This window comes from Bos indicus, chromosome 5, assembly GCF_029378745.1.
Source record: "Bos indicus isolate NIAB-ARS_2022 breed Sahiwal x Tharparkar chromosome 5, NIAB-ARS_B.indTharparkar_mat_pri_1.0, whole genome shotgun sequence".
Classification (NCBI taxonomy): Eukaryota; Metazoa; Chordata; class Mammalia; order Artiodactyla; family Bovidae; genus Bos; species Bos indicus.
In genome coordinates this window covers 72,380,727-72,405,500 of record NC_091764.1, presented here as the reverse complement: position 1 = coordinate 72,405,500, position 24,774 = coordinate 72,380,727, and the positions used below count along the sequence as shown (strand labels likewise).

General features: G+C 45.1%; 1 protein-coding gene across 3 annotated transcripts in view; it reads left to right on the top strand.

The window, feature by feature from the left end:
- LARGE1 (LARGE xylosyl- and glucuronyltransferase 1) overlaps window positions 1–24,774 on the top strand; it is a 609,153-nt gene that overhangs the window by 47,340 nt on the left and 537,039 nt on the right. Inside the window, exon 1 of one of the 3 annotated variants that reach the window (XM_070788584.1) lies at window positions 3,068–3,487. The exons of the other annotated variants lie outside the window; for them this stretch is intronic. The gene's annotated coding sequence lies outside the window, so the exon portion shown is untranslated. Of the gene's footprint in view, window positions 1–3,067; window positions 3,488–24,774 lie in introns of those variants that run through there. 3 annotated transcript variants of the gene reach the window in all.

The following is a 24,774-nucleotide window of genomic DNA, read 5'->3' as shown; positions in this document are numbered from 1 at the left end:
TCCTGAGCCCAGCTTTCTTTCCAACAGGATGGGAATGGATAGCCGGCAGAAACATAAGCGATTACACTAGGTTTTGTGCCACTAGGATGGAAATTTAATTCAAAAAGGCAAAATAAAAAATCACCCCCCTGGAGGCAGTGGTGTTTATAGAAATAAAGACAGTGTATTATGATAATCCTAGCGACTGAGCTGTTGAACAACTTACTCTCTGCTGTCCACTGAGCCTAACGTCAGAGACTGGACAGTGTAGGTCTGGAGCCAGACTGTCTAGAAGTGGAGTCTACATCCTCAGCTCAGCTGTGTGACCTTGGGCAAGTTACTCGACTTCTCGGTCCGTCTGTGAAATGGGACCATAACAGTCCCCAGTGAGGGTTATTGTGTTAATGAATTAATCCATGTTAGACACTTACTGTCTGACATGTTGACATCTCAGTAAATGTTCACATAACAATGATGAAGCACCAATACTTTGGCTACCTGATGTGAGGAGCTGACTCATTGGAAAAGACCCTGATGCTGGGAAAGATTGAAGGTAGGAGGGAAAAGGCTGGATGGCATCACTGACTCAATGGATATGAGTTTGAGCAAACTCTGGGAGGTGGTGAAGGACAGGGAAGCCTGGCTCATGCTCCAGTCCATGGGTCGGTCACAAAGAGTCAGACACTTAGCAACTGAACAACAGCAAATAATGATGAGGATGTGTATAGGGTCAATATCAGGTATTCTGGGTGGGTTAGTGGGCTTCCCAGGTGGTAAAGAACCCACCTGACGGTTCAGGAGGTATAGGAGACACTGGTTCAGCCCCTGGGTCAGGAAGATCCCCTAGAGGAGGAAATGGCAACCCACTCCAGTATTCTTGCCTAGAGAATCCCATGGACAGAGGAGCCTGGCAGGCTACAGTCCTTGGGATCTCAGAGAGTCAAAAACAACTGAGATGGCTTAGTATTCTTAGTTTACCCACTAAGAAACTGAGGCACAGACAGGGTGGGTTCCTGGCCCTGTAGCGGAGGTGGGATTTGAACCCAGAGCTGCCTGATGGCATGCTTTCCAATGAATGGTGATCAAAGTCTTGATTGGCTTATTTAGGATTTATTGCCTAAAGAGTGAATGTATTTCAGAACAGCCTCCCTCACCAAAATTGTTCCAGTAGAAACAGGATGAGTTCTATTTTATGACTCTTTTAAAATAATAAACATAACTATGTCTGTTAAGGGCTTCCCTGGTGGCTCAGATGGTAAAAAATCTGCCTGTAATGTGGGAGACCCAGGTTCAATCGGGAAGATCCCTTGGAAAAGGGAATGGCTATCCACTCTGGTATTCTTACCTGGAGAATTCCATGGACAGAGGAGACTTGCAGGACGCAGTCCATGGGATCTCAAAGAATCGGGCACGGACATGACTGAGCTACTAACACAAACAATGTCCGTTAAGCGCATTGGCCCATTCCAGCCTCTACATCTCTGTCACCTTATTGTTTGGGCCATGTCCTCTGTGCAAAAGTTTTGAGATCAGATCCAGTTAGAGGTGCTGCTTTTCTCAGCAAGGCTGTCGGCCGTGCTCCTGAAAGACAAGCTGCCTTGGTGTGTGGGGGCCCTCGTGGTGGCATCTTTGGAGCCGGGGATCCTGCTCTTTCATCTGTGTCAATGCTGTGTGTCCTTCATGGGAAATATGCCCGTCACCCCAGCTGGCTGTCCCTCTTGTGGCCTGCCCGTGGTGTCTGTATCAGCTCTCACAAAGGCCCAAATCATCGAGGAAAGATGAGGTTTGGGGTTTAACAAAGGTAGGACGGCACAGTGCAGTCTGCGGAAATAATGTACAGAAATTTTCTCATTTAAGTTCTCTGAGCAGAGGTGGGAACACAGAGGACCGGAGGAGAGGCATAAGAGGGGTGGGAGAGAGAGAAAAAATACAGGATGGAATAGGGGGTGGGGACGAACTCTCGGGGTGGGAGAGTGAGAGGGGAGGGCAGGGGCAGGAGTGGAGTTGGAGGAGGAGGCGGGTACAGTGGGTGATTTGAACTTGGATTTTTGTGACATGAGCAGGACGGGGCGAGACCTTGCAGGAGGCAGATGCTCAGCCTGGTGGGAGCCGGGAGAGGAATGTGAGATGCAGCCGTGGGAGGGTGAAGAATGCGAGTCGATAGGAGAAAGGCTCTACAAGTTTGTTTTTTTAATTAATTTTTAAAAAATTAAACCATAGTTGATTTACAAGGTTGTTGTTAACAACAAAGTGATTCGATTATACACATAGATACGTTTGTTTAATGTTCTTTTCTATTGTGGTTGATCATAGTAATTTTTTTTTGTTGTTAGAGATTTTCTTGGTTTATTAAATTTTTATTTATTTATTATTTTTGGCTGTGCTGGATCTTCAGCGTGATGCTTGGGTTTCTCATTGTGGTGGCTTCTCGTTGCAGAGCAGGGGCTCCAGGCGCGTGGGTTTCAGTGGTTGCAGCACTTGGGCTCGGTAGTGGAGGCACACGGGCCCAGTTTCTTTGTGGCATGTGGGATCTTCCCAGAACAGGGATCGAACCCATGTCCCCTGCATTGGCAGGAGGATTCTTATCCACTGAGCCACCAGGGAAGTCCCATATCATAGGATATTGAATATGGTACTCTGTGCTGTACAGTAGGACCTGTTGGTTTATCTATTCTCTCTATGAAAGCTCACATCTGCTGACCCCAATTTCCTACTCCATTCTTCCCCCAGCCCCCTCCCCTTGGTAACCACCAGTATATTCTTTATGTCCATGATTACTATTTTTATTTTGAAAGATGCTTACTCAAATTTATTTTTATTTGTTTATTTTTTGGCCATGCTGTGCCGTATGTGGGATCTTAGTTCCCCCACCAGGGATTGAACCCATGCTCCTAGCAGTGGAAGCAAGGACTGTTAACCACTGGACTGCCAGGGAAGTCCCTCTATGTCTGTGATTCTGTTTCTGTTTCATAGATAGTTTCATTTGTAACTGGCTGGCGGAGGCCTACTGTTGGCCACAAAACTGATGGGTGGCAGTTTCCTAATCCTGACCTACTGCTCCTCAGCCTTGTCGCCTCTCTGGCCAGAGGGCAACAAGCTCACTGAGCTGGGTCTGCTGGGTGGTTCGGTCGGGATGTGTGCAGCATTGCCCTCCCACATCAGAGCTTCCTGGGGATGCCAAGCCCCGGGGCCGGAGCAGGCAGTTTGACCTCTTTCAGCAGAGACCACACCAGTGAACCTCACGGTGCTTTGTTAGTCGGGGGACAGCTCAAGCTGATGGAGGCGTGCCTCTGTTGTGCAATGCTCATGCCAGGGGTTAAAAAAAGAAATACTCATGTAGATCCAAGGGCTTTTTGTAAGCAGTGCAGAAATAATAAACCCAAGCACAGAGTCCAGCCACTTCAGGCTCGAGGTTGCACGTCCTTTAGGGCCAGGAGATCAACGAGGCTGCCAGAGGCGGTTGACTCTGAACCCTTCTGGGGGGCAGCTTCCTCAGTGCAGGGCAGAGGTGAGTGGGCATGTTTTCTGTTCATAGGATCCGATTTTAGTGGAAGGGGCTTGTTTGTTTACTTGGTGAGACCAATGCCACGGCTCTGTACTGTGGCCCCAGAACCATTCCAGTTGGGCAGCTTCTGGTGTGAGCGGGGCCTGGCCTCACTGTGCCAAAGTGTCACATATTGTCCTCACGGTCCATGAGAACTCACTTAACCAATGTGGAAATTCAGGCCCAGGCTGTAAATGACCTGCCCAAAGCTTATGTGCAGCTTTGGTGGCAGTGATGGTGATGATGATGGTGAGGATAAAGGAATAGGATCGTCAAGTTCGCTGATGGTGAAGACTGTGTTCATTCAACACTGTCGTGGCTAACGTGGATTGCGTGTCTGTGCTCTGTAACATCCCACTGGTGCTGGGAACGCCTATCAGGCAGATTCTCTGTGTCCTGTTTACAGTGCAGATAGCAGAGGTCTGGGTCAAGTCAGAGCCTGCAGTCTTTCTGCTAATCCACCTGCAAAGTGATGGCTGTGCCAGCTTGCTGAGTGTGGTGTGACCCTGTGGGTGGGTGAGTGGCTGGCTGAAAATTGGTGGCAGGGCACACCTTTATTCTAGATCTTTCTTCTTTGGCTCCCAGGAACCCATGTCCCCAGCTTCCTGGCATACCTTCCACCGCCTGTGTCCCCATCCCTTTTTCCAGGGCTGTGTCCTCCTCCATTGTTGGTAGAAATAGACTATCTCTACATCTGTTAATCGAGGGGGAGAGAGTTTAGCCGAGGACTTCCCTGGTGGCTCAGTTGTAAAGAACCCACCTGCCAATGTAGGAAACTTGGGTTCGATCCCTGGGTCACAAAGATCCCCTGGAGTAGGAAATGGCAACTCACTCCAGTATTCTTGCCTGGGAAATCCCATGGACTGAGAAGCCTGGAGGGCTTTAGTCCATGGGTTTGCAAAAGAGTCTTACATGACTGAGCAGCTAAACAACAGTTTAGCTGAATTAACATTAACCATCACTGGTTATCTATTAACTTCAGTTATTCAAGGCTCTGGCCCTAAAAGTATTTTTTCTGAAGATGACCAATTACTTCTGTTCCTTTCATTATGGATGAGAAGTCACAAACAATGATTATTGCTGAATATCTTTTTGGTCACCTGTGGGCTTCCCAGAGATGCTAGTGGTAAAGAATCTGCCTGGCAACGCAGGCGACCTAAGAGATGTGGGTTTGATCCCTGGGTCAGGAAGATTCCTCTGGAGGAGGGTATGGCAATCCACTCCAGTATTGTTGCATGGAGAATCCCCATGAACAGAAGAGCCTGGTGGGCTACAGTCTGTAGAGTCATAAAGAATCAGACATGCCTGAAGCAACTTGGCATACATGCTCGTGGTTCATGCAGTGAAAAAAATCTAGTATTTAAGGGGAAAGTTGCGTAAAGAAGGCTAGAAAGGAGGAAGGAGGGGGGAAAGAAAGATGGGTGTGTTTGTATGTGTTGGAAAGAGGTAGGGTTAGATTAGCCTTAAAATAAGAATAAAATGCATCTTGAAATTAAAGATGCGTTTCAGATGTCACCTGCTCTGAAACCATGAACTAGGTCTTCCAACAGCACCTCTGTTCTGACTTCAGAGTTAAGACTTCTCAGGATATATGGCAATCTGATCATGGGCATGTCCCTCCTGGGCTGGGGTCATGTCATTTATGCTGCCATTACCTGACACTGTACTGGCACATAGTAGGAGCTCATTAAATGTTTACTGAAAAGGCTTAGTACCTGAAAGCTTTGTAAGGGAGAAGCTTCATGTCACTTGGCCTGTTTAGGGCTCCAATAACCTAGTTACTCGTTTCCTGATTTCTGTTGTCCATATGGACCTGGGTCAGCCTCAATTGCTAAAATGAGCTAATTTAAATTTAATTTGAACTCATGGGATGTATGCAAGCCACCGCTCATTTGATTAATTTGTTTGTGTCAGCGGATAAGCATTTTAAGGGGCAGCTCAGTACAGAACATTCTGTTTGGCAGGTGGACGACAAAGTAGAAAAAGGATACATGCGTTGAAACCAGACCACCTGAGTTCAGGTTCAGATTCAATACTCTTCTGGCTTTCGGTGGTTATAGTGGTTAAGAGGACAGATCCTGGGTTTGAGTTTGAATCCTGACTTCACCACTTAAACGCTGTGTGACCTCAGGCAAATTACCTAACCTCTCTCTGCCTTACTTTTTTTATTCTTCATTAAAGTGGGATAGCTTCATGGGGTTGGTGTAGGACTAGGATTTTTGTGGGGATTAAATGAGTTACTACTCTATGTAAAGCACTTTGCACCATGTTGGTATTTGTTATTGGTAAAATTTGCTTTTGATTAAGCTTCAATGTCCTCATGTGTAAAACCTGACTTTTTAGTACCTAAGTCTTCATCAAAGTGTGATGAGGATTGTATTAGTTTCCTGTGGCTGCTGTAACAAAATATACTAAGTCCTCGACATACAAATGTTCACAGAGAACATTTGTAAGTCCAATTTGTTTGTAAATCCAACAACGTTGGGCTTCCCAGGTGGTAAAGAACTCACCTGCCAGTGCAAGAGACATAAGAGATGCAGGTTCAATCCCTGGATCAGGAAGATCCCCTGGAGGAGAGCATGGCAACCCATTCCAGTACTCTTGCCTGGAGAATCCCTTGGACAGAGGAGCCTGATGGGCTGCAGTCCATAGGTTCACACAGAGTCAGACATGACTGAAGCAACTTAGCACACACACAACAAAGTTAGCCTAGGTACCCAAGTAGCACAGTATGCTATACTGTAATAGGTTTATAATACTTTTCATGCAAATAATATGTAAAAACAAAAAAAAAGAAACACTTTTAATCTTACAGTACAGTATCTTGAAAAGCACAGTAATAAAGTACAATAGCTGGCATACAGGGGCTGGCATTGCCTGAATAGGCAAGAATAGTTACTGGAGGAGCGAGAGGAGGCGGGAGATGGTGGAGCTAAAGGATCATCAGTAGTAGGAAGTGGAGGGCATGCTGCAGTGTCACTCATGCCTGATGTTGATGGAATGTACATTTGCATCTTTGAAAGTTTGCAACTTGAAGGTTTGTATGTAGGGGACGAACTAGGTAGCCTCAAAGAAGAGAAATGTATTGTCTGACATTTTGGGAGGCTAAAAATTAAAAATTAAGGTGTGTCACCAGGCCCCAACTCCCTCTAAAACCTGTAGGGTAATCATTCTCGCTTCTTCCTAATGTCCAGTCACTTGCTAACAATCAGATGTTCCTTGGCTTGTAGATATATCACTCTAATCCTCTGTCATCACATGCCTTTCTCTCTGTGTCTGTCTTCATGTGGCGGTCTTTTTATAAGGACATGAGTCGTAGTGGTTTGAGGGCCCATTCTCCTTCAGTATGATCTCATCTTCATTACATCTGCAGTGTCACTGTTTCCAAATTAGGTTGAGAGATTGACGGCAAAAGGAGAAGGGGCAGCAGAGGATGAGATGGCAAGATAGCACCACTGACTCAATGGACATGAGTCTGAGCAAACTCCGGGAGACAGTGAAGGACAGAGGAGCCTCGCATGCTGCAGTCCATGGGGTTGCAAAGAGTTGGACATGACTTAGTGACTGAAAAACAGCACCACCACCAGGAGTTAGGACTCCATCCTACCTTTTTTGAGCAGACAATTTAGCCCATAATAAGGATGAAATGGGAGAACCAGTAGGGCACTGAGCACAGAACGTTGAACGAAATGGTGTCAGTAAACGTTAACTATGGTTGTTCTTAACTGTTACCCTGTCCTCATTGTCATGAGGACCGCCCTTGGCTGGATGGCTTTGGGTGGTTCTCTGGCCATCTTTGAACCCCAGTTTCCTATGTACTAAGTGTGAATAGTGTGGCCCATTGCAGGGTGGCTGAGGTACTCATCTTCCCAGATCTGCATTGTCTCATCTCCGAAATGAGAAGGAGGTAGACCCACCTTCGGGAAGGTCCCCCCGGGCAGCCTGGAGTGAGGGCAAGTGTGTACTGGTGGCTCAGACATACGGGGTCTCCTGTGTTTGCCCCTGCTTATTTCCTGCTGGTGCCTTGTAGCTCAGTGAGGTCAGGCCCCTATGGGTGCCACTGTGCTGTCCAAGAAGCCTCTTCTCTCCCTTTTCATGGGGTCAGGAAGGCTCAGAGATGTCTAGACCTGAGAAGCCTGGGATTCCTCCAGATCCCCAGTTGCTTTGCATTCAGAACAGAAAAAAAATTTTTTTTCTTCACTTGGGAGCTGAGCAGATTTGCTACAGAGAAGTCTATATCTATGGAAACAGCCCTAATTTTAGCCTTGCTGCACTTAATGCCAACTCTGAGAGTGCAGTGTTGGGTCAGGGCCCAGGGAATGGGGAGGATGAGCAGGCGGAAAGGGTCAGAACGGGTGCAGAGTAGCCAACTGACAAGCAAGATGCTGTGGCAATCTAAGTGGTCCACCGAGGGGCTGGGGTTTTCTTCAAGAAGAAAATGGATCTGAAGAGAAGGGAAGGATGGGCATGTATAAAAATTAGCACTTTGAACTGAGGGATCTCCTCGCCCTCCCCATCCCTATCTGAATTCAGCTTGTCTTCAGCTTGGTTTGAGACCCCTGTTTCCACTCTTGCCCTGAATTTGTACATCTTTTAGAATTCTCCTGAAGCACTTATGGCAGTCCACTTAGTTTTCAGGTAACTCTATGTCGTTGCTGTCCCGCATTTGTTTTTGAGGCCCTCAAGGTCAGCTATGGCCATTGTCCTGTGTGTGTGCTGAGCTTGCCATATAGAAGACATGCAGAAAATACTTAACGGGTGGAAATAGACATGGCTGGTGATTTCTGGGTGACCAGCCAGGCAGCTACTGGAAAGGGGCATTAAGCATGTGACTGTTACAAAGTGTACAGAAGCACTTTCAGTGGAAAGAATCCACTTGGATGGAGATAGAAGTTGCTGGGTAATTCTGCTCAGGACATGTTGGGGAAGGCCACAGCAAAACAAGGCCATATCTGGTGGGCATTGAGTGCTGTGAGTGATGGATGACATACATGGAGGCCATTTCAGCAATGCAGACAGAGAGCGTCACTTTCCTTGGGTCAGCCCCATCTTTCCATCCAGGTCAACCCCTAGCAGAAATCACCATAGAATATAAAACAAGGGAAGGTTTCCCAGGTGGCTCAGTGGTAAAGAATCCTCCTGCCAATGCAGAAGATACAGAAGCCATGGGTTCAATTCCTGTGTCGAGAAAATCCCCTGGAGGAGGAAATGACAACCCACGTCAGTATTCTTGCCTGAAGAATCCCTCAGACAGAAGAGCCTGGCAGGCTACAGTCCATGGAATCGCAAAGAGTTGGACACGCCTTAGTTGACTATGCACGCACCCGCATATCAAACATAGGAAGAACCCTAGATTTCATCTACATCTGTGTGTTTTGAAGTGTGATAATCAAGACAAGCATTTTTATGTTAATTCTTGGTGATTTATTTTTATGTGTGAGACCTGTAATCATACATCCTGGTCCTGATGTGAGCATATGGATGGAGAGGTTGTTGGGGTGAATTCTGGTACTGAATTTCCATATGCCTTGTATTCTTTTCAGCAGGATGAAAAGCAGTGTGGTTATAAACTTAGGAAGGTCATGTGCAAGAGATTGCAGGGTGGGCAGCACGGCCAGATCCCACTCCCCCCTCCTTTGAGTGACAAGGTGGTGGGTGAGACACAGGTAGACCAGATGGCCGTGATAAAGTAGTGACAGGATTAGGGCCTTGATCCATATCTCCTCCTGTCTGACCATCTTGACACATGAGGTAGAATATAAACTAGTTCCTACTGAGTATAAGTTATCTCATTTAATGCCACAAACAATGTTGTGAAGCAAACAGTGTTTCTTCTCACTACACCACAAGGCTGAGGCTGAAAGATTTGAAATGCCATGCTATGGCCTGCCTTGCTGGTAAGACAAAGATTCAATGATTCCACATAGCCCCTCCTGTGACTTTTAGCTGTGTCAGGGAGCTGCAAACCTACCAACATGAGCTTCAGGGTTTGGAAATAGAAGCACATTCAGAGCTGTGGTGCCATCTTCCTCTTCCTGGGAGAATTCTGCCCACTGAGTCCTAGAAGCCAGGCCAGCAGGCCAGTCTGAGGGAGGGTAGGAGTTTCAGGGCACCCTCTTCCTCTCGGGTGACTCTGTGTGTCCAGAACCAGTGCGGGGCTATTTGCCCAGTGGGAGAGGTGGGTGCCAGCTTCCTGGCTGGTTCTGTTCCCCCCTGGGTACTGTAGAGGGGAGGGAGCCGGCCCTGTTGACAGCTTGAGTCAGAGCACAGCCCAGAATAGAAGCCGGAGGGCACGCATGTGAAGGCTTCTCTATCCCAGTTACTAGGGTTTCAAGATTCTCTTGTTAAAGATGATTAAGCTTTATACAGAACCCAGCTTGTGGACTGCTTGGGAATCATTTATTAGTGTTGCTTGGCAACAACTCTCTGAGCTAGCCACACCCATCAAAGGGTAGTTAGCTGAATCACCCAGGGCCCAGCTCCCTGCTTATGCATCTATTGGGTCTGCTCTCGGCTCCTTTCCTCCATTTGTTCATTCACTTTCATTAGGCACCCTCTTTGTAGCTACCTTTGTATTTGACAGCACTCCTTTTTGATTGGTGGGGATCTTTAATAGGTGGTTAAAAATGGAAATGTTGGTATTTCTGTTGCATTGACATCATCACCCCATTTATTGAGACTGTAAGCTTCATGAGGGCAGGGCCTTTATTTGCTTCTGTGTCTCTAGAGCCTAGAAGAATGTTGAGTACATAGTAAGTGCTTCATGAACATTTGTTGAAAAAAATGAGTGTGTGAACTGAGTATCTCTTTGGCCCCATGGGATGGGCTTTACATAAAAGTCTTTCTAATTCTCCCAACAGTCCATTCTGTGTGTACCTGTCTGTCACTCACTGTAGGGTATCAGCTGGTGGCATTTATAAGCACTTACCAGGCAGGTGATCCTCACCATGACTGAATAATACAGTGACTATTATCCCCGTTCAACAGATGAGGGAATGAGGCACAGAGAGGTTAAATAACTTGCCTAAGGTCACACAGACCCTCTAGAGTCAAGCCATTTTTCTTTACCTCTATGCCATTGCAGTCCAAGAGAACTTAGTGCAGGATGGAACTCCCCTGTGTCTACCCTGTCCACTAGCCACAGGTGATGACCGAGCACCTGAAAGGTGTTAGTGAAATTCAGCATCTGGCTTTTAAATTTAATTTTAATTAACTCAAATGCCACCTGCAGCTAGTGACTGCTATATTGGACATTAAAGCTCCCTATGATGCTATCTCTAAATAATAGTAACAATAATAGTAACATTTATTGAGTGCTTTCTATATGCTGAAATTTTTTACATGCTTTCCCTGTAGTAAGTGATTTAAATCAGTCCTCACAACCACAGATGACTGGAGGTTAAGCACCTCTTCCCATCTCCAAGATTTTACAGCAAGAAACTGATGTAGCTGAATTCTACCCCAGGGAGAACTCTGCCTGAGTTTATAAGTTCTCACTGCCTCTTTTCCTATTTTCCATGAGTATCACCATAAAAAACAGGATTTCATTGTCCGAAGTGTTTTTCAGCCCCAAACACAATGTTGCCCACTGTACTTCTTGATAAAGGGGTCATTCCATTTGCAGACTTGCAAACTCACTGTTCCCACCCAATGACTCATTTAGGCTGAAAACATATACTTGAAATAGCGTTGGGTCACTCTGAAAACACATATAAACACACACACACACACACACACACACACACACACACCAAGGGGCCAGTATTCCTTACCAGAATGTTCATTAATGTAAACCAACCAAATGAAACCCACTTCTTGGTGTAATGGTGATAATAGTTTGAGGTGGGACTGGAAAGGAGAGAAAGAGGAGCTGAAATTTTCCATGTCTTGCTGGGTGAAACAGGTAACTGCAGCCTGTGGGCATAGTAATCAGACTTGACTACTCCCTTCTCAAGGATGGGTGGGTGAGAGTGGGCTCTGTGTAAGGGCTGGGCATCAGAGGAGGAACCAGAGGTCACTGGATTTTGTTCCATGGTAGAGATCAGCCGTACTTGGGATAAAAATTCATCTGAATGTGTTCTGTGTGCTGGACTGGATCTGTCATGCATGCCTGTGGTTCATCCCGAGGCTGATCTTGAGGCAGGGCCAGGAATTGAGGTTAGGAGCAGAATTGGGGTAAAGGTGATTGGGAGAGGCACAAGGAAAGAGTGACAGAGAGAGAGGCTTGAGGGATGAGACCACATCAGGAGCACAGTCCACATGTAGGCAGTAGTTTTAAACCTGGGAACGCAGGTCAGGAGTGCTTTGGGTTTTGATCAAAAGGAAAAGGAGAAATGTGACGATAGACCTCTGTGGAAAACATTGTTTTGAGGACTTTGATTAACCAGTTAAATTCATGTTGTTTTTCCTGTTGCTGTCTCGACAGTCATGCAGCTTCCCAAACCATCCCCATCTCTTTCATCTCTTTGTTCATCTGTCCATTCATCCATCCATCTGTCCGTTCATTCATCCACCATCTATTCATTCATCCATCCATCCATCTACCCACCAATCCAGCCATCTATCCATCCACCTATTCATCTATCCACCAGTCCATTCATCTATTCATTTAACATTATGTCTTATCTCTTTCCGCAGTACTGGGGATAGTGTGGTGAACAGGTACCATCCCTACCCTCAAGGAGCTCACAGTCTTGTCTAGAGATCTATGTTTCTGAAGCAAGTAAAGGAAGTCTTTGATGCTCTATATCCCAAAGCTAACTGCATCTTGCTGGTGTAGCTTTCCCTAATAACATGAAGCCAGCCTTGGTTTCTCTACTTACCCTCTCGTCTTTATCATACATGTACTTATTATGTGTATTGTGCTTTGGGATAGGTATTTAATTTATACTCACTATAGCACTTTATTGAATCTTTATGGTGATCTTTTAAAATATGGGCCTCCTTGTCCTCCCCGGCCCAGTTCAATTGTAGTAGGCACAGCTGGGAATTATTGAGATAAATCAGATCCCTTAAACCTAGAAGGGACCTAAACAGTCATCAGTGATCTGAGGGGTTACTCTCAGTCTTGTCCTCTCTGCCCCTCTTAGATGAGGTCCATCTGGATAGATAAAATCATAAGCCATTGCAGTCAGTGGAAGAAGAAAGGGAAGCTCATCCCTCTCTGAAAATTACACCTCCTCCCACTTCACAGTCCCCTGGAGGTATGGGAGGGATTTGTTTGCCAGATTAACAAATGTGGGATTTTGCACATTTACTTTGCATTTAGGTAAACCTGATGTGAACATACCAGTTTGTTTGGCTACCAAAAAGAAAAAAAAGAAAATCCAGGTTATATTGCTGTCCTCGAAGTAGGGGACCACAATTTGTGATCTTTTGCAAATAAAGGCATGCCTGTGTGCATGCATGCCAAGTCACTTCAGGCATAGACTGTAGCTCGCCAGGTTCCTATGGAATTTTCCAGGCAACAATAATGGAGTAGGTTGCCATGCCCTCCTCCAGAGGATCTTCCTGATTCAGTGATTGAACTCACGTCTCCTGAGGTTCCTGCCTTGCAGGTGGATTCTTCACTGCTGAGCCACCGGGGAAGCCCCAAAGGCATGCCTGCTGCTGCTGCTGCTGCGTCACTTCAGTCGTGTCCGACTCTGTGCGACCCCATAGATGGAAGCCCACCAGGCTCTGCCGTCCCTGGGCTTCTCCAGGCAAGAACACTGGAGTGGGTTGCCATTTCCTTCTCCAATGCATGAAAATGAAAAGTGAAAGTGAAGTCACTCAGTTGTGTCTGTCTCCTAGCGACCCCATGGACTGTAGCCCACCAGGCTCCTCCGACCATGGGATTTTCCAGGCAAGAGTACTGGAGTGGGGTGCCATTGCCTTCTCCAAAGGCATGCCTACTCCCCTTCTAGTTCTAATAAAAACCTGAGCCTAGAACAAGTCCAAGGCCTGGCCCAAATGCATATTGGAATGGCATTGTCCAGGCCTTGTGAGGTGTCCAGGAGGCTGGGAGCAAGCCCAGAGGGCAGAGATCTTCAAACTGCTAAAAGAAAAGACAGTGACATTATAGGAGTTTCCTTGGTGTCAAGTATTTGAGTCATGTTGCTTCATTTTAATTGTCTCAGTTACCCAGGGAGGCTGGGTTATTTCTTCACTTTAGAAATGAGGAAACTCTGTAAGCCCAATGAAACCCATTTGGGACTTATAACCTTCAGAAGTAAGATAATAAATTTGTCTTAAGCCAAAAAGAAAAGAAAAAGAAAGAAAATCCCAGGGAAAAAAACAAAGACTTAAAGAGATGACATGCCCAAGGTCAAACAGCTGTTGAGTAGCAGATCTGAGACTTGAACTCTACCTAATCTGTTGGCTCTGGTGTTTCCATCTGCCACCCTGCTGAGGCCCCTTGTGGAGGGAATGCCCTTTCTGGATGTATTCACACCATCTCGGGTTACTCAGCTGACTTCAGTGCCTGTGTTCTCATCTATAAAATAGGTTAAAAATAATAGTCTTATCTTGTAGATGAGTAAGGAGTAAGTGAGATTGTGCACATCATAAGCACTCAGCACAGTTTAGCTCTAAAATAAAAAGCTGTAATAGTGGCACTTCCCTGGTGGTCCAGTGGCTAAGACTCCATGCTCCCATTGCAAGGGGCTTGGGTTCGATCCCTGGTCAGGGAGCTAGACTCCACATGCCCTTAACAAAAGATCCTGCATGCTGCAACGAAGCTCGAACATCCCTCGTGCCACAACTAAGACCTGGCACAGTCAAATAAATAAATAAATATTTAAGAAACTATAATCGTAACATGAATGATCATTATGGTTTGGATAGTTTTTACTCTTCCTAACAATGTTGACAATTGTGTTGCTGGACTGCCCCTTCTGTGTTAATAGAATTGCTGTAATGATGAAGATACAGCTCTTAGAATAAGAATTTGTATTTTGGGTTATTAGGCCCCCATTGGAGAAGGCAGTGGCACCCCACTCCGGTACTCTTGCCTGGAAAATCCCATGGATGGAGGGGCCTGGTAGGCTGCAGTCTCTGGGGTCGCTAAGAGTCGGACACGACTGAGTGACTTGACTTTCATTTTGCACTTTCATGCATTGGAGAAGGAAATGGCAACCCACTCCAGTGTTCTTGCCTGGAGAATCCCAGGGACGGGGGAGCCTGGTGGGCTGCGTCTATTCGGTCACACAGAGTTGGACACGACTGAAGCGACTTAGCAGCAGCAGCAGTAGCAGAGTGTGTTCTGGGCACTTTCCTAGGCACCGTCCACACATTCATTCTCAGAATGGTCTCCTCTGAGCTCTGGGCTCTTCAGCTGCCTGCATGGAGGCTGGGTGACTGTCCTCAGGCCAAACTGGAGGCTAAGTGGAGAAACCAGGTTTGTCTCAGGGCATTATGACTGCAGAGTTTCTGACTGCTGTGGTTTCTCTTCTAGGCACTTATCTTGTCTGGGTCACAGCTTTCTTTTCTTTTTCCTTTCTTTTCTTTTAATTGAAGTATAGTTGATGTACAGTATTGTGTCAGTTTCAGGTGTCCAGCAAGGTGATTCCGTTGTATATATGTATTCTTTTCAGATTATCTTCCATTATAAGTTATTACAAGGTATTGAATATTGTTCTCTTTGTTGCACAGTAAATCCTTGTCATTTATCTATTTTGTATGTAATAGTGTGCATCTGTTAACCCCGTGCTACCCCTGCTAGGTGTGACCCCAGGCACTGTAGCCCGCCAGGCTCCTCTGTCCATGGGATTCTCCAGGCAAGGACACGGGAGTGTGTGCCCAGGCCCTCCTCAGGGCATCTTCCCGACCCTGCAGGTGGGTTCTTTTACCCAGGTTCTGCTACCTGGGAAGCCTGTTAATCCCATACTCCTAATTTATCCCTCCCCTGCCCCCTTTTCCCTTTGATAGCCATAAATTTGTTTCCTAGGTCAGTGAATCTGTTTCTGTGTTGTAAATACAGCTTGATTTCTTATTTTGAAAATAAAGGCAATGGCAGTCACAAATATTTATTTAAACACCTCTTGTGTGCCAGGTCCTATATTTAGATTATGGACATTATATTGTCTAAATCTTGTTTCAAGCCCTGGGCTTATGTATCACTCTGTTGATTTTTAAAAAAGACGTATTTAAAAGTTTTTAATTGTGGTATAATGCACATACAATGAACCATCTTAACCACTTTTAAAGGTACAGTTTAGACACATTAAATATATCCACATTGTTGTGTAACCAGTCTCCGGAATTCTTCAAGACCAAGTTCCCATAGATAACTAACGAGAACCTACTGTATAGCACAGGGAACTCTACTCAGTGCTCTGTGGTGACCTAAATGGGAAGGAAATCTAAAAAAGTGGGGATATATGTATTGGAAGGACTGATGTTGAAGCTGAAACTCCAATACTTTGGCCACCTGATGTGAAGAGCTGACTCATTGGAAAAGACCCTGAGGCTGGGAAAGATTGAAAGCAGGAGGAGAAGGGGATGACAGAAGATGAGATGGTTGGATGGCATCACTGACTCGATGGACATGGGTTTGGGTGGACTCCAAGAGTTGGTGATGGACAGGGAGGCCTGGCGTGCTGCGGTTCATGGGGTCACAAAGAATCGGACACGACTGAGCAACTGAACTGAACTGATACATATACATAAGACTGATTCCTTTTGCTGTGTTGCAGAAACTAACACAATGTGGTAAAACAACTAAGCTCCAAGAAAAACTGAAAAAAAAAAAAAAAAGACTGAGTCTCCACACCCATTAGACAAGTCCACTTCCTCCCTCCTTCCAGCCCTGGTGACCAGCATTCTACTCTCTGTCTCTATGAATTTGACTACTCTTTAGGTACCTCATGTAAGTGGAATCTTACTGTGTTTATCCTTTTGTGACTTGCTTATTTCACATTATTTCACAATCTCCTCAAGATGCATTCACGCTGTTGCATGTGTGAGAATTGCCTTCCTATGTAAGGCTGAGTGATACTCCCTTGCATGAATAAACTACACTGCATTTCTCCATTCATCTGTCAATGGACACCTGGGTTTGTTTCTGCCTTTTGCCCGTTTTCTTGATTTAAGTAATCAGTTGAGATCAAGGTCACATATGGCTGCATTTAAACCCAGGCCTCTGTTTGATGTTTGACTTTTGACTTCTTTTTACAGCTAAGAAGTTGAGGCTTTCGCTATATGAGAGAATGATGTTTTCCATAAGGGAGCCAATGGGGAAAGTTCTAGAAATGGTGTCTGTGGGTCTTCTAGCCCCTCCTGCAACCTGGCTGCTGTGTGCTGCTGCTTTTCCACCCAGGCTTCTGCAGTGCCTGCACAAGGGGTTCTGGGGAGTCCAGGGAGGTAGAACAGCAAGAGCAGAAGGCGCCTGGTTTCTGGCCCTGATGCTGTCTCCCGGCATGAGCCTGCACCCACCTCCTCTGCTCTGTGCTCAGTAAGTCATCTGAAGAAGTTCTCCATGGTGTCCAGTACCTGGAGCTTTCATGTGCCTTTGAGGTCTGGCCCTGCTTGGCCAGCGAAGTACGTTGACCAGGCTCTCATTAAACCTAGAATGACTTTGGACCCTTTTTGAATCACTTCTCAGAGTATTTCTCCCAGAAGCTTTACAGAGACCCACTTTCTATCACTGGAAACCAGTGAAAAAGTGAAAGTGTTAGTTGCTCAGTCCTGTCTGACTCTTTGTGACCCCAGGGACTATAGCCCACCAAGCTCCTCTGTCCATGGAATTCTCCAGGCAAGAATACTGGAGTGGGTAGCCATTCCGTTCTCCAGGGGATCTTCCTGACCCAGGCAGATTCTTTACCATCTGAGCCACCAGGGAAGACCCCATAATCTAGAAGTAAAGGCTTTTGTTTGTATTCTGTCGGTGCCCATAATTTTCCCAAGGTGTACTTTCTCCAAGTATTTGACTGTATCCCAGTTTGCTGGATTCATGTAAAGCTCTTGCCTTTCTTTTTGTATCTAAAAACTGAGTATCTTGAGTAGTTCTTCTGAAATTAGCAAGTATAGTAATATAACACTATTGTCATTATATTGGTTTGAGTTTTCATGGGTGGCTTCCTTGAGTCTTAAGAGTTTTTTTCTGCAGACCAATCAATGGATGGCACAGTCATGGGGCTTATGGTGGTACAAGCCAGGCCTCCTATGGGATGTGCCAAGAGTTTAGCATTTTGTTTAGATTTTATTGTTGTTGTCCCTCTGTTTATGAGATTTTCCAGGCAAGAATACTGGAGTGGGTGAGTTTTTTTCTGCAGACCGATCAATGGATGGCACAGTCATGGGGCTTATGGTGGTACAAGCCAGGCCTCCTATGGAATGTGCCAAGAGTTTAGCATTTTGTTTAGATTTTGTTGTTGTTGTCCCTCTGTTTATGAGATTTTCCAGGCAAGAATACTGGAGTGGGTTGCCTTTCCCTTCTCCAGGGGATCTTTCCGACTCAGGGATCAAACCTGGGTCTCCTGCATTGGCAGGTGGCTTCTTTACCACTGTGCCACCTGGGAAGCCCCTTTGTTTAAATAGGAGAGCGTTAATTACCAATTGCTAACATTCAGGTTGTTCCGGAAGAAACTAACTACCCTTGAATGCTTAGTTTAGCTGTACCTTCCTCTGACCCCTTTTCTTACAATTGTGTGTCCACTGGGGATGTTTCTTGCTCCCATCTCTTGAACTCCAGTATTTGGGGCTTTCCTTGTTATTTGAGTGTCAAAAGCTCATCATGGATGTTCTCCTGATCTTGAGAAGAGCCTGTTTTTTAGCTTCCAGCTTAGAGCAAAAGAGATGTGTGAGCAATAAGGTAAACTCCCAGAGGTCACCAAGCTCCGTCTGCCCCACCAACCTTAAGATGCTATTTCTGCCTTTTCCGCTTGCTCTTGGCAAAACAAAAATGGGAAGAAAAAGAAAAAGATAATGACAGGTTCATCAGACAGCTAACTTACAGGATTCTAGACTCTTTTAGAAACTACATTTAGAAACAAATTCAGAGGTATCAGCCCATTGGGGAGCACCTGTTGTGGGCCAGGTAAGATGAGAAGCATTTTCAGAGTTTTATTAAATCTCCATGGAAATGCCTCTGAGTTCAGGGCTCTGTTATAGTTCTCCCATCACAGAAGATGTAATGGCTTCTTCATGTTGACCCAGAAGTGATTCTAAGTCCTAGCTCCAGAGGGACTCTCTCTGCATTTTTTTATTTTTTAAAATTGAAGTATAATTGATTTACAGTATTTCTGGTGTACAGCAAAGTGATTCAGTTATATATGTATATGTATATATATGTGTGTATATATATATATATATATATACTTTTTCAGATTTTTTTCCATTACAGGTTATTATATGATAGTGCATCCTAAAGGAGATCAGTCCTGGGTGTTCACTGGAAGGACTGATATTGAAGCTGAAACTCCAATACTTTGGCCACCTGATGTGAAGAGCTGACTCATTTCAAAAGACCCTGATGCTGGGAAAGATTGAAGGCAGGAGGAGAAGGGGAGGACAGAGGATGAAATGGTTGGATGGCATCACCGACTCAATGAACATGGGTTTGGGTGGACTCTGGGAGTTGGTGATGGACAGGGAGGCCTGGCATGCTGTGGTTCATGGGGTCACAAAGAGTTGGACATGACTGAGTGACTGAACTGAACTGAACTGAAATATAATTTCCTGTGCTAGACAGTAGGACCCTATTGGTTATCTACTTTATTTATGGTGGTGTGTATCTGCTAATCCCAAACTCTTTATTATCTCTTCCCCTCTTTCAGTTCAGTTCAGTCACTCAGTCGTGTCCGACTCTTCGTGACCCCATGAATCTCAGCACACCAGGCCTCCCTGTCCATTGCCAACTCCTGGAGTTCATCCAAACACGTGTGCATCGAGTCGGTGATACCATCCAGCCATCTCATCCTCTGTCATCCCCTTCTCCTCCTGCCCCCAATCCCTCCCAGCCTCAGGGTCTTTTCCAATGAGTCAACTCTTCCCATCAGGTGGCCAAAGTATTGGAGTTTCAGCTTCAGCATCAGTCCTTCAAATGAATACCCAGGACTGGTCTCCTTTAGGATGGACTGATTGGATCTCCTTGCAGTCCAAGAGACTCTCAAAAGTCTTCTCCAGCACCACAGTTCAAAAGCATCAGTTCTTTGTCACTCAGCCTTCTTCACAGTCCAACTCTCACATCCATACATGACCACTGGAAAAACCATAGCCTTGACTAGACGGACCTTTGTTGGCAAAGTAATGTCTCTGCTTTTGAATATGCTGTCTAGGTTGGTCATAACTTTCCTTCCAAGGAGTAACTACAAGTTTATTTTCTATGCCTGTGATTCTATTTCTCTTTTGTAAACAAGTTCATTTGTATCCTTTTAAAAATTACACATATAGTCAACATTGATATTTGTCTCTCTCTGTCTGACTTACATGTAGTATGATGATCTCTAGGTCCATCCATGTTGCTACAAATGGCCTAATTTCATCTGTTCTTACGGCCAAGTAATATTCCATTATATGGCTGTGTGTGTGTATACTTATACCATATATACATAACACCACATCTTCTTTATCCATTTCCCCTTGTGTCTGTTCTCTCTGTCGATGGTTGGTACATTCTTTCTTCATCACTCCTAGGAGCTGCAGAGACCTCAGAGGCATTGTTTTAGCCTCTTAGCTTGGTCTTCACTGAGGCCCTGAGAGGAGAATAACTACTTAGACCCTTCACACAGCTGTTTCATCAGGAATGATTTCTGTCCTTCTGTGGAGGGTGCATGACTTTCTGAATGGAGAACATTTCCAGAGGAGCATGGCGCCCAAGAGTGGATTCAGCCATGATTGTGGAGCATTCTAGAATCTCTTCGGCCTGGCATAGAACTCTCTTCCTTGGCTTCCCCCACCTTGCTCTGATCCCGCTTCTGAAAATAGAGGCCATTCCTTATGCTTATCACCCAGGGGCTATCTGCAGGAGGCCCCGTCAGTTAGCAGCCCTGGGGTAAAAGATGCTTCTCAGAAAGCTCAGGCTGAACCCTGACTCTATGATATATTCTTTGTGTTCACTTAGCCTTCTATTTCTCAGTTTCTTTATCTCAAAAAAAAAAAAAAAAAAAAGAAAAAAAGGACAGGTGAGAATAATACCCCCATGGTTTTGCTGCAAGGACTTAGTGAGCAACAATGTTTAATGAAGGCAGGTATTTTTGTTTTATTCTGTGATGTAATTGCAGGGAGGTATTCAATACATATTCGTTGAATGATTGAAGAAATACGGAAACCTTTCATTCTGCCTCATTTGCCCCACTTTGGAAAATAAGGTAATAGTGTTGATTAGTGGTTCTTAAGGGGTTTGCTCATCAGAAATTCTTTGGGGGCCTTTTTTGGCTTTTTAAAATTTTTACAAATTTTATAATTTGTTTGAAAATTGGTGGATAACTGCTTTACAATGCTATGTTAGTTTCTGCTGTACAACAACATGAATCAGCTGTAGGTATACATGTCCCCTTCCTCTTGAGCCTCCTTTCCACCCCCGCACCTCCCAGTCCCATCCTTTAGGGCATCACAGAAAGCCTAGCTGAGCTTCCTGTGCTGTACAACAGCTTCTAAGCACATGACCAAGCCCTGCTTCTGAAGTTTTGGCTCATTATGTTTGGGGCTTGGCATGTGCATTCTGAAAACAAGATTGCCAGGTGATTCTCCTGTGCAGCCCTGGTTAAGGATGAGGGGCCTCCTGGCCTTCAAGGTCTCTTTCCTGATTCTGTGTTTGAGATGCTGGGGACAAACGGAATGGCCAGCACATCGTCAGAGTCTTCTCAATGCTCATGCCACTCCTCCACTTCCCACCCATTCTTCAAACCCAGCTTAAACGTCACCTCCAGAAGACTCTCCTATTTCCAGATTTAAATCACTCCTCTCTGCTGGATGCCCCAGGGTCATCCTCCTTGGCTTCTGTGGTGCCCCCATCATGTGAGGGCATCTTCTTTATCAGGTGTGTCTTTATGAGATGTGTCTTCTTTATCAGCCAATAGACGAGTTGAGGACAAAGTCTCCCTGATTCAATATGGTGCTCCTTGCAGCATTTTCAAAGCCTAGCCTCTTGGATCTAATTGGGACATCGTATATATTTAAATATGTCACCAGTAAATTTTATGAAAGGCGATTTCAAAAGCTAACTTCTTTGGTTTTATGTGTGTGAATCACAGCTGTCTCCCCGGAGATTCCTTCTGTACTTATTCAGACCAGTAACAAAGGGCATCTTTGTTAGATGGGTCTTTTTTTTTTTTTTAATAAACCAGAGACAGTTGTGGGGGTGGGGGGGTGGGAAGCGATTTACTCTTCCTTTGCAATTAGCCTTGATGATTAGACTATCTTTTCTATTATGTTTTATTTTTACTTTCCTGGAATTTATCAAGTGGCCTCTTTTCTGTGAAGGTTATCCTTCAGATGAGTAAGGGAGCTTGATTAGAGCGCTGTGGGATTTATGTTGTGTTTTATGTTGTGTTTTTTAAAAAATAAAGAATATGATGGAGAGGGCTGATGTGAGCAGATGGGTGAAAGGTCAGCCCTTGGGATATGAAGAGACCTTCGTGAGAAACTGAAACTGATGCTCCAAGGACAAGACTTTTTTTTTTTGGCTGACTGACGACTGCTAAAGCAATTCATAGTCACTTTTGTGTTTTGAATTTGCTTTATATTTGACAAAGCTCCCTGACCAATTCTTCATGGCTTGACCTTTATGTTCAGGGCAATTTCCTTTTCTTTTTTTTAAAAAAAGCACATTAATAATTGCATTCATCAACTATAACATTATGTTAGCTATTTGAGTGTGATTTTTATTTTTTTGGATACAGATAGATTTCAGAGTCAATTCTAGAGTGCCTTGGTAGACTACTTAACCCTTACAAAGCGACTTAATCTTCTTGTTCAGGATCTAAAAGAAGTGTCCAGTGAGGCCAGACTGGGTACCAGATGCCTTTCTCCCTTCCTGATTAGGACTTAGCTGGGGATTTGCTGAGAACACTTTCACTTTAATACTTGCTTTCTCTTGTCTATGGCTGAATCATGAGGCTTTCTTGGTGGAGGAATGGGTGCCCTGGAGTGTTGAGAGCAAAGAGCAGAAGGAAATGCTTTCATCCATCCATCTATCTACCCATCCATCCATCCATCATCCATCCTCCATCGATCCATCCACCCATTCATCATTCCGTCCATCTACCATCCATTGATTCATCCATCCATCTATCCATCCATCCATCATCCATCCTCCATCCATGCACTCACCTATTCATCCATCCATCCACCTGTCATCCATCCTCCATCTATCCATCCGCCCATTCATATATCCATCTATCCACAATCCATGCATCCATTCACCATCCATCCATCCAATGGCTATGTAGTTCCTACCCCAAAACAGGTTCTGAGGAAACAGAATACGACCCCAAATCCTGTCCCTGTGAACATTCTTCAGCACCAAGCTCTTTCCAACTCAGCTTATGTGGGAAGGGAGGCGTCCTTGCTGCTTTAGACCTACTTATTTAGTATCACAACTCTGTGCAGTAAACCATCGTTAGTGCATACACACACATCTGTAAACATTATACTGGTGTGTGGTGTTTTGCAAATCATTTCTAGCTATGGAATTATGAAGTCTGATTTGAAGATAGACTCTGCCTCTTAGCAGCTATGTGGTATTGAACTTCAGCTTTATAAACACAACTTTATAGACTTGTGTCCTTTGCTGAATGAGGTTAATGGTTGGACCTACATGTTGGGATCACTGAGATAACACATGAAGGGCTTAGCAGATAGCCTGACTACACAGGGTAAGCTCTTAGTAGGTTGGAACCCTAACAAGGAAATAAAGATTTTCCTCTGCCCTGTTAGACTCAGTGGCCAGGCCTATGAAATAAACCGACAAAGGTAGATTAACAGGAGAAAAGTGTACGAATTTTATTGGATGTTAAGAGTTTTACCTGGCCAGGGCTTAGGGCAAGGGTGGGTGGAGGAGTGGAGGAGGTTTTATAGAAAGAAGAAAAAAAACAAAAACCCAAAGAAGCAGCTAGGGGACTTCCCTGGTGGTCCAGTGGCTAAGACTCTGCTCCCAATGCAGGCGGCCTGGATTCCGTCTCTGATCAGGGAACTAGATCTCACATGCCCCTACTAAGAGTTCATGCTGGCATGCCATAACTAAAGATCCTGCATGCTGCAATGAAGATCAGAGATCCTGTGTGCCACAACTAAGACCTGGCACAGCTAAATAAATATTAATAATAAAAAACAGAAAGCAGCTAGGCTGGAAGGCTTGTCTATATTCTGACAAAGGATGATAGGTTTGTAGAGAAGAGACAAGACAAATGAAAGGGTTTCTGGATTTTTTAGGGGCAGTAAATTGTGGGAATATACATATATGGAAAGTGTTTTCCAGTAGTCATGTATGGATGTGAGAGTTGGACTCTAAAGAAGGCTGAGTGCTGAAGAATTGATACTTTTAAACTGGGGTGCTTGAGAAGATTCTTGAGAGTCCCTTGGACTGCAAGGAGATCCAACTAGTTAATCTGAAAGGAAATCAACTCTGAATATTCATTGGCTGGACCGATGCTGAAGCTGAAGTTCTAATACTCTGGCTACCTGAGGTGAAGAACTGGCTCATTGGAAAAGACCCTGATGCTGGGAAAGATTGAGGACAAGAGAAGAAGGGGACGACAGAGGGTGAAATGGTTGGATGGCATCACTGACTCAATGGACATGAGTTTGAGCAAACTCAGGGAGATGGTGAAGGACAGAGGAAACTGGCATGCTGCCGTTCATGGGATCTCAGAGTCGGACACAACTGAGCGGCTGAACAACAACAACAAATATATGGAGGACAGTAATGGCAGACAAAGGTTATTGAACAGAATTTGTTTATGTTGCTGCTCCTTGGTGTCATCTGCATCTCTGATAATAAGGATGCTCTCTCTTTGTTCCTGGTTTTGGAAGATGGGGGCATCTTCACAGGGGAATTGATGCCCTGTTTTCCAGTAGATATGGAGAGGGCAGAAGACTCATTCCGTGTCTGCTTTTCCTCGGTGCGTCTGTTCTGTCCTATGCCAGAGAGGCATCGTTTGGTGGGGGCTGTATTCTGATTCTCTTCAGTGTGGATCTGCAGTTCTAGCCACAGCCCATGGGAGAGTGAGAAAGCAGAGGCTCTTCCTGGTTTCAGGCCTCATGCTTCACCTGGCAGTCTGGAGTCACTCTGGCTTGCAGTCCTGAGTCTGAGATCTGGTTTGTTGTTGGAA